At 40.0% G+C, this 12,121-nt stretch overlaps 1 protein-coding gene across 15 annotated transcripts in view; it reads left to right on the top strand.

The window, feature by feature from the left end:
- Positions 1-951: 951 nt before the first annotated feature.
- The window catches only part of AMBRA1 (autophagy and beclin 1 regulator 1), a 177,809-nt gene continuing 166,639 nt past the window's right edge, over positions 952-12,121 (top strand). For 5 of the 15 annotated variants that reach the window (XM_073808859.1, XM_073808860.1, XM_073808861.1 and 2 more), the window contains exon 1: positions 978-1,169. The gene's annotated coding sequence lies outside the window, so the exon portion shown is untranslated. Of the gene's footprint in view, positions 1,379-12,121 lie in introns of all 15 variants that reach the window. The other 10 variants (XM_073808869.1, XM_073808867.1, XM_033860586.2 and 7 more) reach the window with 6 other exon arrangements.

Raw genomic sequence — 12,121 nt, 5'->3', positions numbered from 1 at the left:
ACAATAAATTGTAAATAAAGCTAATGTTTTAAGAATGTGGGCTTTCACTTTGATTAGATTATATGCTCTTTAAGGGCTGGGACTATCTTTTCTTTTTACACCTTTACTCTCCAAGTCTCCTCCCTCCTTCGAAGGAGGTAAGGTAAACTATTATTGCTCACAGTTGGTAACCCATATTGTAGTGATCTATATGATTTACTAAATTGTGCCTGGGATGAACATATTAATCCATGTTTGTGCTGACCATATTAGTCTGTCTACTAAGAGACTTCAGAAAAAGGCTATTGTGATGATAAAAATGTAAACACACTTCGTTAAGTTCAGAACCCAAAGAGACTTTGTTATTATGTAAGAAGCACACCTGTGGTTCCAGGTCTTTGGAATAAAATAAAAGAGAAAAGCAGTACGTGTATTATTATTATTATTTTTTTCCTGTCTTAAGATCAGACTACAGAACCCTGAATTTTCCAGTTTCTCTCTGCTATGCTTATGGGAGCTAAATTGGAGCTTTAATAGAGATTATTCACTCTGTTCCTCAGTCTGGATTCTCTCATTCTCTCTGTCATACCTCTATCAATCAATCAATCTATCATCTTTTTCATTCACCTGTTTCATGAGGAAACTAAGGTCAAATTTGCTCAGTTGGGATAGTGTCGAGAGTCCATAAGGTAGTCGCTGAACTATAGTTAGATAACGTGTTATTATACTATGACTTGATCTTCAACACTCTCAAGAAAAATTCGGTTCTCTAAACAATTTAGACAGCAGGCAGCTGACACAGAAAATGGCAGAAGCCCAGTCTGCTTTACTCCGGGGCTTATGATCTGTGTTTGTTTATTTATGCCTTGGACAGGAGCCGGACCTTGAGTTGGAGCGAAGCTGTTTTTCGACGCTCGACTCTAGTTCCTTGAACGATTGCCTGGGCGCTCCTCCTTTGATGTCTGGGCGTTCGTGTATTCGGTGATCTTTTGCGCCGTCTTCTTGCTTGATGTCTTCCGAGCGGTGGCGGCGCCGGGTGGAAGGCTGACTTATCCGTGAGGCCCCGCGCTCAGGCTGCTTTCTCCCGCTGGTCGGTAGAGCGGACCCCTTGCTTCCTCCTTGCCTCTTCTTCTAGTCTGTGGCTCAGTCCACTCGCTGGGCTGCAAACTGAGCCCCCTCCCGCCTTTCAGGTAGGCCACGGGAGGAGCCTGGGAGGCCCGGCCCGGCATCCTTCCGCCGCCGGGTTGAGAAGACCTTGGCGCCGGCGGGTGGGCGGCGGGTCGGCAGCGGAGACACGGCCAGAGGAGGAACTACCCGGCTGAATTCGGGGGCGCGGTCGGTGAGGCGGCGGGAAACTGAGGGAGAAGCCGGAAGGACGCAGAGATGGTGGGGCTGCCCGGTGCGGTTCGGTAGGGAGGGGATGTTGGCTCTGGGGCGGGTGTCGGTACCCCCAGTGTGTGGGGAAAGTCGCTTTCCAGGAACGGATAGAGCTTTGCGCGCTTTGGCTCTCCTCTCTTCCTCCCTCTCCACCCCCCAAAGGCTCCGAGTGTCATGACTCAGTTGCACTGGGGACACTTTCTGACTTCGGCCTTTGAAGGGGCCTTTGAATAGGTGGAGGCTTATGGAACAGGGCCCTCTGGCTCCTCTGAGCGAAGTGTCATGTTCTCGCCTTTTTTGGGTAGGGAAACTGAGGCTGATCTAGTACGTGACTTTTCCCCGTAACCCTGACAGATCTTTAAATGCACCGTAAGTCATTTTTTGTTGTTTACCAGTTCAATTCCCCCCCTCCCCCCACTTTACCAGTCATTTTATCCACATAGTGATTTGCCGTTTGATTGTCTGTGATCCCTCCTTCCTAGGAATATAGAGTCCGTCACTGGGGATTGCAGAAGTAAAGGCACCACGCGATCTTTGGCTGGTTTGCTTTTGAAAGTCTGTATCATTTTAGCGAGAGTAGAAAGAAACAATTTCTTTGTTTCTTGGTAGAAAATTTTGTTTGCTGTCTGTTTTGCTTTCTGGTTGATACTTATTTCTCCTTCTTTCCCTCAGCCTGCTTCTCTTTGGAAGTCTTTCAACTGTGGTGTTAAGTGGTTAACGTCCTGCAGAGGATGGTCAAGATTTTGAAGTCAGACATTTATCCTCAGAGAGTGCTTTCTAGGAAGAATCCGAATAAAACCCAAGGAGTCTCGTTCGGACCAGTTTTGTATTTGCTTAGTGGCTTAATTACTGCATATACTAGAGTTAAAAAGCCTGTGTGTAGGAATCATTCAAATATTGAGATATTTAAATGGAAAGTTAGCATTCTGGGTACTCCATTATGTTTTCCTTTTCTCTCCCAGCTTGGAAATTTTGGAGACTACATGTTCTTACTCGTTTTATTTTCATTGGATTCAGTGTCATGATTCTAATTTGTGTAATATCTTTGTTGAAGAAAATAACCTAGAGGTCATTCTAAGTTGAATAAGTATTTCCACAATACATCTGTAGAATCAGTAGGAGATAGGCTTTCTTAAGGGAGAAGAGACTAAATTTGTAGTCCTTGGATGGAAACTATACAAGTCTATGTATGTTCTTTAACAGATTTAGACTTCTCATATGAGTTTTGGAAGGATTATTGTTCCTTATTATTATTATTGTTATATTATTATTTTGGTGAGGTCAGCAGGATTTAAATGAAGGGCCCTTGATCATGAGTGATTTCCTAGTTACCAGGACCTTAGTGCCCCCAGAAAGGGATTCATGAAGAGTCCTGAGATTATCTTTACGGAGAATCTAGATCGGGAAGTTAGGCTAAGAATGTGTGTTCTCTGGAAAAGTTTTTATGGTAGAAGAGAATTTATATCAGAGGAAAAAATTTAGAGAAGGAAGGGACATTACCCTCTGGAGATTGATAGGTTCTGCGTAGAATTTAGAGTTAGTGTAGTATCTCAGTGGCTACTAATGAATGCTAAATAATAAATAGAATTTGCTTTGAGTGTCAGGAAGAAATGTTAGGAACATTTTGTTATGCTTCCGTAGAAAATAATTAGCAGAGGTTTAAGTTGAATTGAGGAGGACAAGAAATCTGGTTGTGCTGGTGGGGAGGGGTAGAGCTTCTTATCAGCTTCTCCCCTGCTTTGTGATAGAAATTCACTCAACTCTTACCCTTCTTGGTTAAATCTTGTGTTCTTTCAAAGTCAAATCAAGCTCTCTCCTGGCATTTCTTTTCAGAATTTACAAATTCAGGATGTGACTGAATTATTCTGTCTTCTCTTCTCTTGGGGATTGTTAAAGATGTGAACTTCTTCGAATGTCTTCTAGAACTTGTCCTAGAAGGAGTTATGTATAGCACTTGAAAAAGATTAGTTATGTATATCACTTTGAAAAGAATCGGTTATTTTTATTAACAGAGTAATAACTTATTTTTATACTGTATAATTTTCAAAATATTTTCGGCTTGTGTTAGGATACTTATGAAACTTTTATTCTTTTGATCATGCTCCTTTATGCTGCTTATTAACACTGAATCCAGAACAAACATTTATGGTCTTCAAGGATCTTCATGAACGTTTATGTTGACAGTTTATGTTGACAATTTATCTCACTCTTCCCATTTATCTCACTCTTAAAGGAATTGGAGAAAAAGTTTGTTGTTAGCACACTGAGGTCTCTTTTTTAAAGATACTTCTCATCCCTGATAGAGTTACTTTGGAATGGGATGCAAATCTTTTTGCCCAGTGGTTTGGTTTACCAAAAAAAAAATACCCTTAAGTTCCTTTAATCATAGTCATGGTCGTTTCTTTCTCCAGTTGTTCCTCATAAACCCAGAGAGAACTTTCTGTTTCTTGTCATAATTTTTGTTTGTACGGAAGTGCTATGGTACAACTGTACTACGGTTTGGGGGTAATTTATATTTTATATTTTCGAACCCCTTCTGCCCCCAAGTTAATTAGATCGTTTTTTTTGGTCCCTTTTTCTCAAAGCTAAAATTAGTTGCTGATAGATAAAAATGTTGTGATCGCTTATTGTCAGAATATATTTATAAGCTCAGTAATAATATGTGGCAGTCTGCCAAAGTGATGTGGCTAGAAGAAAACAGATTAAGGAATCAGGCCTGGGTTTAAGTCCTAGGTTTACCAACTTACTAGCTGAGAAATCTTGTACAAACTATTTAAGGAGGCCATAGGGAAGGTTACTGTCCTTTATTGAGCATTTACTGTGTGGTGTTCTTTGCAGGTGTTAATCTCACTGAATGCTCATAACAGTCCCTTAAGGTAGATATTAATTTTCCCATGGATACTGAACTCACAGAAAGTAAATAATTTGTCCAAGATCACACAGCAAGTATGTAGCAGAGCTGGGATTCAAATTCAAGGCTTTGAGTGCTTTTATGTGTCTGTATTTAAAGAATGGGAAAGATAGTACTTCTATCGTAATACTTCTGTTGAGAAAAAAAATACATGAAGCTGCTTTGAAAAGATAAAGTGCTCTTCAAATGTTGACTTATATGCTGTCTTACAGCAACAATGAACAGATGTCATCTGGGTTCTTGGACAGCTTGCTTCTTTGAAGGCAGCATTATGCCTGACAGTCATGCAGGATAGAGGTGACAAACATTAAATGCATTGGAGAAGCTTGTTTGTGGAAAGGAGTAAGTCCTTGGAAGTGCTAGTGAAAGAAGTTTTAGGTGCTGCATGTTACTCCCTCTATTCCAGTTAGTCCTGGCTTGTTTATAGATTAGTGTAGTCTTTTCTAACTTGTTCTCTGTCTCTTCCTTCGCTCCTAGAGTTGATAATCTTCACTTCATCTAAATTTTTTCCTTTATTTATTGAGTATTGTTGCACTGCGTTTTTTCCTGAGGTATAAAATATTCCAGTCAGACCTTTTGGATCTATTCCTTGATTGTGACTGCATGTTTCAACCCTTACCTTTTCAGACTTTTGTTCATCTACCAAATATTTATGGAAGTCTCATTAGATGCTGGGATACAAAAGTAGACATGAGTGTTCCTGCCCTTATGGAGATAATTCCAGTGGGGAGCAGAGTTGACCAGGTATCTGATAAAGATTGAAATTTAGGCTGTGCTATTAAGGAAACAAACAAGGGCAGACACAGAGAGAGATGAGAGAGATGAAGGAGTGAGGAAGGCACTGGGTGTTCACGGGGATTGGGGTCTTCAGCCATGGCATCCTTAAGCCCCCTAAAAAGTTGGAAACATACCATGGTTCAGTAAATTAATGTTCCCCTGTTGCCATTGCAATGGAAGTCTTCATTTAAGATTGCTACATAAAATATTTGTCTGTTACTTAATGTATGATGACACTGGATTTGGCATAGTAAAGGATAACTGTGACTTAATGAATATCCAGCATGCTTGACTAATGAGTTTAATTTTTTACTTCTTATGTGTTAGTTTTCATTTATTAATTTTTTCCAAAAAACACTGTTCTTTGGAAGTTGAGTTGAATGAATTTGAAAACTGGATACATGCCTTCAGGTGTTTGTAGCAGGGAATAAGCTGAGGTATTTTGCTTCATATAAAAGGAGAGACTTAGGAGAATTGTCATGAAATTGAGAGAGGGAAAATGTAGGTTGCTGTTGGGTGTGTATATAATAACACCTACAATCTTGTTTGGTACTTTTCCTGCAAGAAATTAAAAGTGTTTTGCAAACATTTTTTCCTACTACTTACTGGAATTATATATCTATCTGTAGGATTCACTGAGGCAAATTTCACATTTCATGATTTCATCATTTGTTTATTTCTGCTTCCCAGGATAGAACATAGATCTCCCATGAACCACAATTACTTTGTTTCAGGTATATATGCCTATGATATAATGAAACATCTGAAATTTTGCTGAATTGGAGAGGATTAATATGCATGTTTGATTTGGGGCGAGAATTGGAGTATTTCTGTCTAGCTGACCTGTGAAAACAAGGCAAAAAAATATGTCCTGCCAAACTCTTGAAATAATAGCATAGTGGTCCTGACTCTGGAGCCAGGCAGTCTGGGTCCAAATCACCGTGCCAGTACTTAACTAGCTCTGTGACTTGGGCAAGTTAATTAACCTCTCTGTGCCTCTCCTCATCTGTAGAATATCATATGGTTTGTTGTGAGAATTAAATGAGTTGACATATGTAAAGTCTTTAGAATAGCACATAGCACTATATATGCCAGCTGTTATCATTTTCAATATTGTTATAATAAGCTAAAGATTATATGTTCTTCAAAAGCAGAACGGATAATAGTGATGCTTAGATTGAAGTTCAGGGTCTTTTGAGAAAGCTTGAATAAGGAATAGGAAGTTAAAGCAGCATATTTGTCCCTCCTTCCCCTCAATGTCCTTCAACTTATAGTGAGAGGATGAGTCTTTACTGGGAAAGAGAAAACCTCCAAAGCAACAGTGTCTGAAAGAGTTCCAGATATTAGATTGAGGGCAAAACTTTGAGGATTTTGTAATATATGTAGCAAAACAGTCTAGAGCTATTTTAGGAACAGAAGAACATTTCTTTGCAAAACAGGTAGAAAATGATAGTATCTGAATTTTACCATATATCTGAACTGTGCTTGGTGCTGGAAGGATTTTGAAGAAAGTGATTAAAGTTTTGGAAAAGGGTGATATTTAGGGAAAAGTCAGAGCAACCAAATCACCTTGGGTAAACATCTGGAAGAGTGAACATATTTTTTGCTTAGTGGTAAAGACTGAGCATCCAGTAGAGTTAGTTTTTCTGTTTGTTTTTTAGTTAATTTTATTTTTGGCTGCGTTGGGTCTTCGTTGCTGTGTGCGGGCTTTCTCTAGTTGCGGCGAGCGGGGGCTACTCTTCGTTGTGGTGCGTGGGCTTCTCATTGCGGTGGCTTCTCTTGTTGTGGAGCACCGGCTCGAGGTGCGTGGGCTCAGTAGTTGTGGCTCGCAGGCTCTAGAGCGCAGGGTCAGTAGTTGTGGTGCATGGGCTTAGTTGCTCCACAGCATGTGGGATCTTCCCTGAGCAGGGCTCAATCCCGTGTCCCCTGCCTTGGCAGGAGGATTCTTAACCACTGCGCCACCAGGGAAGTCCCAGAGTTAGTTTTTTATTACTGTTATCCCTTTATGCATTATAAATTGTGGGTTTCTTCAGTCTTTGCCTTAACTGTTTATGTTTTCATCTCCAAATCTCTATAATACTCCTGCCTGTCATTTAAAAAAGCCTATTTAATGACTATAGTAGAGTCTGTTTTTTCAGTCATTCATCCAGTAAATGTCTATTGAATGTTTACCTCTGTGGGAGATGGTGAGGATACCCTAATAAGAGCTGATCAGAGCCAGTGCTTATTGAAGTGCTTTGCACCAGGTACTGTACTAAGTGCTTTGTGTTGTTGATTCTTTTCATTCTTATAACAACCTTATGGTGTAGGTACTTTTGTTCTCCCCATTTTCTAGATGTGGAAATGGTGGTACAGAGAGGTTAAGCAGTTTGCCCAAGGTCATAGAGCTCGTACGTGGCAGAACCAGGATTTGAATCCAAGCAGCCTGGCTCCCCTGCTCCTAATCCCTAAATTATACTGATTCTAAAGTATCAATACTTTAAGCAATTCTAAACTCTCTAAACTACTGCCATTATACCAAGAGTACGGTGAAAAAAATAGACATCGTCCATACCCTTATGGAGATTATGATCCAGAGGAGAGAGAGGCACGAAACAAAAAATACACCAATAGGGACTTCCCTGGTGGTCCAGTGGTTAAGAATCTGCCTTCCAGTGCAGGGGACGCTGGTTCATCCCTGGTGGGGGAACTAAGATCCCACATGCCACGGGGCAGCTAAGCCCGCATGCCACAACTAGAGAGAAGCCCACTGCTGCAACGCAACGAAGAGCCCGTGCTGCAACTAAGACCCGATGCAGTCAAATAAATAAATATTTACAAAAAAATACACCGATAAATGTATAATTACAAAGTCTTATGATGTATGTAAAGTCTTATGATGGAAAAGTAAAAAAGATTATAGCAGGGGGACATGAATTATATTGGAGCTTTGGGGGAGGTTTCTCTGAAGAAGTGATATTTAAGCAGAGACTAGAAGGAAGAACGGGGAAGGAAAAGGAATAGCATGTGTGAAAGCCTTGGGGTGGGAAAGAACTTGGCACATTTGAGAAGCTGAAAAAAGACGGGTGTGCTTTGAATGCAATGAGCAGTGGGTAAGAATGGGGGGCATAGGATGAGGATAGAGATTTAGGCAGGACTGTGTCAAGGATTTTGGATTTTTTTCCTACGTATAATCAGAAGCCTTTGAAGGTTTTAAGAATGAGTGTTGTAACCTAATATATGATTTTTAAAAAATTAGTCTGGCTACGTTGTGAAAATTTTTGAAAATCTGTGGTGGAAAAAATTGGAAATTGTGGAAAATTTGGAAAGAGAGGAAGTGGGGAAAGTCTAATAATTAGGCTGCCTTATAGTGGTCCAGGCAAAAGATGACAATGGTTTGGATTAGGCTGTAGGCAGAGGAGATGGAGGAAAGTAGAAAGATTCAGTAGGTATTTTAGAATTAGGACAGAACGACTTAATGATGGATTGGATATGTGGGAAGAGAGAGGTATCAGGTATGATTCCCAGATTTCTGGCATGAGTATCAGCATCTCAGAAGTTGCCATTTCTGAGGTGGAAACATTGGAGGAGGGGTAGGTTTTAACTTGAGTTGGGGAGTGGAATGAAAGCCTCAATTTTAGTCATGCTAAGTGTGAGATATCTGTGAAATAATACACGTGGATCCATCAAGTAAGCAGTCATTGAGCTAATGCTCAAAAATGGCGCTGGAAATAAATCTGGATGCCCCAGTATATAGGTGTTAACAGTCAAGGAAAATGGATGAGTTTACCCAGACGAAAGGCATGTATAGACGAGGAGTTAGAAGAGCGCTTAGGACCAAGCTGCAAGGAATTTAAGAGAAAATCTCAGAAACTGAGAGAAGAGCGTGTTTCAGGGAGGAAGTGATCACCTGTATTTTGTTTGATTTAGCAACACAGAGATCACTGATGATCATAGCAAGAACAGCATTGGAGGAATGTAGGGCCAGAGCCAGATTAAAGTGCGTTTAAGAAGTGGAAAGGGAGGAAGTGGAGATGGTCTGTATATTTAGATTATTACCATGTGTGTCTTCCCATAAGAAGTAAGACTTTAAAAAGAAGTAATATCATAAGGTCCATGAACATAGGAACAGTACCTTTTCATTTTGTTGTCCTTGCCTGCTTAGCCTTGGTGTCTTGCGAAAAAGTTGTATTAAAGCAGAAAGGGGCAAGGGAATGAGGATATTCTCAAGATGGTGAGATAATGATTCTCATGGTCTTTATATGTGGCCTTGGAGTTTAAGGCTTTATGTATACTTTTTAGCTTTGCTTTTTAGCTTTGCTATCATTAGCCTTTCTATTTTCACCTCCCTACCTAATGGATCTTTTGTATTTTAGTATTACTGGTTTTGGATTTTTTAAATTATTATTATATTTATTAACCACCTGCTTTGAGCAAGCACTTTCTTCTTTTAAATTAATTAATTAATTTACTTTTGGCTGCGTTGGGTCTTCGTTGCTGCACGGGCTTTCTCGTTGCGGCGAGCGGGGTCTACTCTTTGTTGCGGTGCGCAGGCTTCTCATTGCGGTGGCTTCTCTTGTTGTGGAGCACAGGCTCTGGGCTCATGGGCTTCAGTAGTTGTGGCTCGCGGGCTCTAGAGCACGGGCTCAGTAGTTGTGGCGCATGGGCTTAGTTGCTCCGCGGCATGTGGGAACTTCCTGAACCAGGGCTCGAACCCACGTCCCCTGCATTAGCAGGCGGATTCTTAACCACTGTGCCACTAGGGAAGCGCCAGTTTTGGTTTTTAAAGTTCATACGTTACCTTTATCTTTTTCTTACTGCTTTCCTATGGTCATTATTGCTATAGCTAATTAGCTGATACGCTTGGTTATTTACTTTATTTCCCTTTATTCATTCACTTATTTATTGGCTCTTGTTTCCATATGGGATACTGTATAACTCTAGACTTTATTTTGGTTTCTATTTTGTTTCCCATTTACATATTCTTTGCTCAAAGTCTAATTGACTATGTTGAAGTAATATTAAACATTTTGGCTACCATTCTGCCTAGACTTTACTGGAAAGGGTAAGCATTTTATGGTTATTGTGCCCATTAGTTCTCCTAGCATTCTTTTTTTTCTTTTAAAATAATTTATTGAGGTAAAATTCACATAACACAAAATTAACCATTTTAAAGTGAACAGCAGTTCAGTGGCATTTGCACAGTGTTGTGCAACTACTACCTCTCTCTAGTTCCAAAACATTTCCATCATTCCAAAGTAAATTCTCTTTCCAATTGAGCAGTTTCTCTTCATTCCCCCCTTCCACTAGCCTCTGGAAATGAGCAATCTGCATTCTGTCTCTATGGATTGATATATTTTGGCTATTTCATATAAGTGGAATCATCTAGTATATAACCTTTTGTGTATGTATAGACCATAATTTGTTTATCCATTCATCCATTAATGAACTGTTTAGACTGTTTCCACCTTTTGGATATTATGAATAGTGCTACTGTAAACATGCACGTGCATGTACTTGCTTCAGTTGTTTTGGGTACGTACCTAGGAGTGGAATTACAGAGCCCTATGGTAATGTATTTGTTATGATTTTTCCTAAACCATAGGCATCAAAGCCAACATCTGCAGTTTCTATAGAGTGTGTGATGTGAGAGTTGTTGGCTTAGATTGGGATTGAGAATCTCTTTTCGTGTGGTTAATTTTTTGAGGAATTGAGTTCTCCTTTACTCATTTTGTTATTTGCATTTTACTGATGGGATAATTGAGGTACAGCATCTGCATGGTTTTAACTTCATATCTTCTTCAGAGCAAGTCAGTGATGGAACTGGGAATTTAAGACTCTTAATCACGTTCTTTGTCTAGGTGACCCACTGAAAGCCATGTGGCATTTACATGAAGCTGTTTGAAATAGGTTTCCTATATTTTATAGTCTCTTGAAGGGATATTGTTCAGGTGGTGTTAAGCAGATGGTTTCTTTCCATAGTGGAGAAGACAAGAGGGAATGTGGTTTTTTTTTTTTTTTTTTTTTGCGGTACGCGAGCCTCTCACTGTTGTGGCCTCTCCCGTTGCGGAGCACAGGCTCGGGACGCGCAGGCTCAGCGGCCATGGCTAACGGGCCTAGCCGCTCCGCGGCATGTGGGATCTTCCTGGACTGGGGCACGATCCTGTGTCTCCTGCATCGGCAGGCGGACTCTCAACCACTGCACCACCAGGGAAGCCCGGAATGTGTTTTATTTGCAACGGAAAAGATATAGATTACAAATTAGAAACAACTTCCTGACTACAAGATACTAGAATGTTACCAAGGAAGGTTGTGAAATATCTTTCCCAAAGACTTTGTAACTGTCTTTCTAGGATGATTTAGGTGTGCACTTGTTAAGAAATGAGGGAGATGACAAAGACGACTTCCTGAGGTCCCTGGTAACCGGAGGAAATAGTTGTTTGATGGTTAATCAAACAGTATCTCTGGCATTTTAATGAGTATATTTTCATTTTCCTTATGAAAAAATAATCATTAGAGAGTAGGTGAATTGCTCAAGGTCTCCTGGTAAAATAGATTAGCATTCTGAATCTTCTTGGCTCCAAGTTGAATGCTTAGGGATGTGTTCTTTATTGTAAATGAGTCTTTTCATGGCTGTATGATGTATTATTGTTATAATTCTTCCTAAACTGTAGGGGGTCAAAGCCAATACCTGCAGTTTCCATAAAGTTGATAATTTGATAGTTGTTGGTTGGGCTTAGATTGGGACTGAGAACCTCTTTCCTATGAAAATGGATTTAGTCTCCTGTTACACATGTAGAAAAGGGAACACATTATCAGTAACAGACTAAGGTAATAGATTTTTTTTTTTTTTTTTTGGTTAATAGATTCTTAATGACTAGTTTAGGAAGGGCCAGGTTAAAGTTGCTTGGGTGAAGGTGCACATGACATCAGCATATTTTTGGTTTGTAATGCCTGGAGAAATAGAAGCCAGAAGATGGGCAAATGAACATTAGATTCTGTTGTAGAACTTGAACATAAAAATACTCATTAAATGCAATATTAAGTAGCCAATTTAAATGCTCAGCTCAGGAAGTGCCAAATTTAAGGTGCTCAGAA

The sequence above is a fragment of the Tursiops truncatus genome, chromosome 8, assembly GCF_011762595.2.
Source record: "Tursiops truncatus isolate mTurTru1 chromosome 8, mTurTru1.mat.Y, whole genome shotgun sequence".
Taxonomy (NCBI): domain Eukaryota; kingdom Metazoa; phylum Chordata; class Mammalia; order Artiodactyla; family Delphinidae; genus Tursiops; species Tursiops truncatus.
Note: the sequence above shows the minus strand (reverse complement) of the source record. Positions and strands in the feature narration are given on the sequence as shown.